We start from the raw sequence: 5564 nt of genomic DNA, 5'->3' as shown, positions 1-5564 counted from the left end.
CTTTTCTTCAGCAACTTCAGATTTTTGGCTCCTTTTTGCCCAGTAATGCTCTTGCCTTGGTCTTTTGCCTTGGTTGCTGCTGAACAGCTCTTTGGAGCGCATCTCAGCTCGCCTCCTCTGAAGAGTCTGATCATCCTTTAGCTAGGAGACAAAGGCTGGTAATCTAGACCGTGAAGTATCCTCACGATCAGATTCCAAAGTGGTGAGGTGAGTGCTATAGATGCCCATGTTGTTGAACTTGTACTCAGCCGGATTTGGCTCCGCATGTCATTACCCGAGCCTACACCCTGGGAGGGACTGGCACCCGAGAACCATTGTTGACCTCAAGCGAACCCTTTGCATGGCTTAACTTATAGCGGAAGACTTAATAATCAAGAAACAGTCTCAAGATATAACTCATACGAATAACTTCAAAAGATAATAACTTAGTCAAAATGGCAACATAAATCTTAACGTATACAACTGAAAATGGAAAGACTAGAGAACCATAACTACTCGTCTATGAAGCCTCTAAAACAAATAGGGATGTCGGGACAAGACCCTCGATCATCCTAACAATTGAAATACTATAAAGCAAAGTAACAGTCCTCCGGATAGCAAAGAGGCTCACCTACTGACTCTGAGTGCTCCACTGAATCAATAAGGCGCTGGGTGCTGATCCTGGTTACCTGTGTCTGCATCATAAAACGATGTAGGCCAAATGGTATTAGTACATTGAATGTACAAGTATGCGAGGGTTTAACACCCGGAAAATTAATAGGTGAAACTAGAGCCTAACGTTTGAGTCTTAAATTTTTATGAATAATTGAGTTCAAGTGAGAGTTCAAGGAAGGTAAATGGCGCAAAAATTTGACCAAGTATAAGTTCAAGTGAGGGTTCAAGCACTACTAAAAAATTGTCAAAAAAAAATGGCCAAAAGCGACAGATTGCGTCGCTTTTTTGGTCAAAATCGACAGAAAAGCGACGCAGCCACTTCTGCCGCATTTTAGCTCGACGCTTTTCAAAAAACGACGGACAACGTCGTTTTTAAAAAAGTGACGGACTGCGTCGCTTTTAGAGACGAACTGCGTCTCTTTTAGCTACGGATCGAGTCACTTTTTTTATAAAAAAAATTGAATTTTTTTTAAAAAAGCGACGGACTGCGTTGCTTTATTTTAATTTTTATTTTTTTTAATTTCTAAAGGGAGACGCAATCCGTTGCTTTTCTGGAAATTTTATTTTTAAAAATCCAAAAAAGCGACGGACAAAACCACGCTGTCCATCACTTTACTGGGTTTTTAAAAAAATTAAAACCTAGAAAAGCGACGGACTAAACCACACTGTCCATCACTTTTTCTGCAATATTTTTGACAGTAGCAGCTCGCAGCTTATGCTGCCCAATCAAACATACACAATTATAAACAATTTAAACAAAACATAAAACAACAAACTTAAAATAACATTCAAAAGTATCTAAGTCATAAATTAAAGACTTATAAAGTCTTTTAAAATTCGTTTTAAAATTACAAAAAGTTCATAAATGTCCAGAGATCTAAACTAGGTAGTGAGATCTACATAATCATCCTCAATACTCTCGTTGTCGGTGTCATCGGGAGCCGAAGTAGTAGGTCGACGAGCGAGGTTCATCACTTGTTCTTTGATTTGCTGAACGGTCTCACTCATTCTTTGTTATTCAGCTACTCTTTTCCACTCCGAATCTGCTAGTGCCGCTGTAAGTTTAGTTATTTGATCCAACATAGTAGCAATCTGAACACCATCAAGTGCCGCAGCTTGATGTGACGATCCAATACCTTCTAAACCTGACTGAAGGCGTCTAACATCGTTGTGAGAGCCTAGACCATAGCATCTACCCTTGTGTGTCCCCCCTACCACTCTTTCTTTCCAAATCTGAGTGGACAGTTCAGGTGTCAATTGAACCGAACTATCTAGATTCTCAGCGACGTACTTATGAAAGTCATTCTGCATATTAAATATAAATATTGACATCAATATATATACATATCATAAATATATTCACTATTGATATATATTATTCATATTAAATAACTTACAAAAGTTTGTTCGGCCCTTTCCTCCACCAACACATCCGGATCCGACTCATTTTCTTTCTTCCTGACATGAGTCTTTTTGAAAACCTCTGGTTCAATGGGAGTGTGTACCAATTCTTTTTCTTATAAATAAAAAATGAAATTTATAACGATATATATGTATCAACTAATTATTTATTTAAAAGTTTGAATTAGAACTTACCATTCTCGTGCAATTGTTCCAACCGTCTTTGCACCTTCGGTGTGCAACAAGCCACCTTTAAGATTGTCTCTAGCCATTTTGGCTTGATCTGATATTGCCTTAAACTTGTCTGTGTTCCAATACTGACCCAATTCATCAAAAACATGAGGCAACATCCAACCGGGACGTTCTCCACTATCCCGCACGCTCTTTAGCCAGCTAGACAGTCTGGCGGATGCCTTCCTCTCAAATGTGGTCCCAATGACCAAATTGGACCTCTACTCCCAAGTACATATAGTCTGAAAAAAAATTGAATAACGGTAATTTAATCGATAGTAAAAAAAAGTAAAGTATACTAAACTTAACTAAAAAATATACACCTTAAAGTTATTAAACATTGCCTGGCATATACTGTTTGGAATCTCGCTCCAAGAGTGATAAGCTTGTGTATAGAGTCTTCTAACACACTCTTTTAAAGCCCGGGCAGCATCCGCTGCAGGATGCCACCTGCAAAACACATAATAAATATGTTAGTTCATGAATAATATATTAAAGTATAAGAAATAAATAAAATAAACTAACAAATAGATAACAAAACAAACTTACGATGATCCATCCGGCTCAATCATGACTCTACCAAGTTTGTCCTTCTGGCCAGGAGCTAGAACAGACATCGTATCATGTGGTGTAGCACTAGGTGCACCTGTAGACGAGGGTGATACACCAGGATGCACAAAATGTTGAGTCAATAGAGGCGTACCGGCCATAGCATTCGACTGTTCGCTACTAGAATCTCCAAGCCTCATGGCAGATAACTGAGGAGATGTACCTATGGGAGATGGAGTACCTTCCGATAAGGGTCGTGCTCAACGAATAGCCTGTAAAGGTAGGTCCTCATAGCATCGTGAAGGCAATGCCTATGAAGTAGATGAAGCACCGACTAGTCGACGATAATTAAGATAATATTGTCAAGGATCCGCCGTACCAAACGGAACAGCAAATAAATGAGTATCATGGTTGATGCGCTCTGGCGCAGAAGAAATAGATCCTGCAATATCCTCAAGATCTATCGGTCTCCTAGACTTCTTCTTCTTAGCTTGTTTAGTCTAGCTAACTCTAAGATGCTCGCGATGTCTATCACCGTCACCACCTGATGACATCTGATTGCAAATTTACATGTATAATATATATAAAAATCATAAATTAAATAAAATTAGTAAAATACACTTACATATGTACTAGCTAGCTTTCATTCTACACTATTCCTCCTCGCTTGTTTCAATTCCATCATTCTCCCATTCTTCCTCCTCAGTTGTTTCATTTTCATTATCGTCCCATTCTTCGTCATCAAATGATTCATTTTCCTCATTCTCGGATATTTCTTCCTCAACATTCAATATCTCATCATCAGATACTTCTTCTAATATGTGTTGACGATGTTGTAGTGTGGTTTCCAATTCAACATCAACTTGTTGTTGAACAATTGCAACATCATTTTGATATGCCACATCTAACCAATCCATTAATCTTGAAAATGTCAAGTGTCATTGTATGATCAGTAAAATTTCTACACCGTTAATGAACTCAGGTTTCAAACCAGTACCAGTTTCATAATGCAAATTATATATCCACAAACGATGATCCATCTACAAAAATATAGATATTCAATTATATTATAAATACAATTTAATACTAATGTTACTAGTGGTAGTCCTAAAACTAGTTTAGTATTGACAAAACCACATTATTTAATTTAACTTATTTAAACAACTTAACAACTTTTTAACTTGAACTAGTTTAGTTTTGTCTTAATTCTAACAACTAAATCCATCAACAAAACCACATTATTTTATTTAACTTATTTAAACAACTTAACAACTTTATAACTTGAACTAGTTTAGTTTTGACTTAATTCCAACAACTAAATCCATCAACAAAACCACATTATTTAATTTAACTTATAAAAACAACTTAACAATTTTATAACTTGAACTAGTTTAGTTTTGACTTAATTCCAACAACTAAATCCATCAACAAAACCACATTATTTAATTTAACTTATTTAAACAACTTAACAACTTTAACTAGTTTAGTTTTGACTAAATACAACACTAAATCCACCAACTAAACCACATTAATTAGTTTAACTTATTTAAACAACTTAACAACTTTTTAACTTGAATTAGTTTAGTTTTGACTTAATTCCAATAACTAAATCCATCAACAAAACCACATTATTTAATTTAACTTATTTAAGCAACTTAACAACTTTAACTAGTTTAGTTTTTTGACTTAATTCCAACAACTAAATCCATCAACAAAACCACATTATTTAATTCAACTTATTTAAACAACTTAACAACTTTAACTAGTTTAGTTTTGACTTAATTCCAACAACTAAATCCATCAACAGAACCACATTATTTAATTTAACTTATTTAAACAACTTAAGAACTTTAACTAGTTTAGTTTTGACTTAATACAACACTAAATCCACCAACTAAACCACATTAATTTATTTAACTTATTTAAACAACTTAACAACTTTTTAACTTGAACTAGTTTAGTTTTGACTTAATTCCAACAACTAAATCCATCAACAAAACCACATTATTTAATCTAACTTATTTAAACAACTTAACAACTTTAACTAGTTTAGTTTTGACTTAATTCCAACAACTAAATCCATCAACAAAACCACATTTTTTAATTGAACTTATTTAAATTTAAAGCTAAGTGTCAACACTAGATGGACACAAATCGATCTTGCAAGAAAATCAATTTTGTCATCAATAGGATCAACTCGTGTTGGTACTCATGCTTAACAAATATATTATTTCTACATTTAAAGCTAAGTGTCAACACTAGATGGACACAAATCGATCTTGCAAGAAAATCAATTTTGTCATCAATAGGATCAACTAGTGTTGGTACTTATGCTTAACAAACAATCGATGGAAACAAAAATATTGTCATAAAATTAAAGCTAAATATCAATACTAGATGGACACAAACACATTATTGAAAACAATTGTACTTGAACTTTAGAAATTTAGAAGCACCAACCTTATCTCCTACTTTGATGAAAGAAGCAATATAGTCTTGTATCAACTTTTTTAGATGTTGAGCTTCCTCAGTTGCCTAGCACGAAAAGTTCTAAAATTAGTTAAATTTCAAGTTCAAGTTCTAATTCTAAGTTCAAGTTCAAGTTCTAAGTTGAAGGTCAAATTCTAATTTCAAGTTCAAGTTCTAAGTTCAAGTTATAATTTCAAGTTCTAAGCTCAAGTTCAATTTCTAATTTCAAGTTCAAGTTCTAATTCTAAGTTCAAGTTCAA

General features: G+C 34.4%; 1 long non-coding RNA gene across 1 annotated transcript; it reads right to left on the bottom strand.

Moving 5' to 3' along the window:
- Nucleotides 1-1851: 1851 nt before the first annotated feature.
- On the bottom strand, nucleotides 1852-5375 carry LOC125853501 (uncharacterized). The gene is made up of 2 exons (XR_007445174.1): nucleotides 5296-5375; nucleotides 1852-1959 (listed from the first exon to the last, which is right to left on the bottom strand). It is a non-coding gene; the product is annotated as an uncharacterized LOC125853501 (long non-coding RNA).
- Between the last annotated feature and the right edge of the window lie 189 nt (nucleotides 5376-5564).

Source organism: Solanum stenotomum, chromosome 1, assembly GCF_019186545.1.
Source record: "Solanum stenotomum isolate F172 chromosome 1, ASM1918654v1, whole genome shotgun sequence".
NCBI classification, from domain to species: Eukaryota; Viridiplantae; Streptophyta; class Magnoliopsida; order Solanales; family Solanaceae; genus Solanum; species Solanum stenotomum.
The sequence above is the reverse complement of the archived record's forward strand: the minus strand, read 5'-3'. Positions and strand labels throughout refer to the sequence as shown.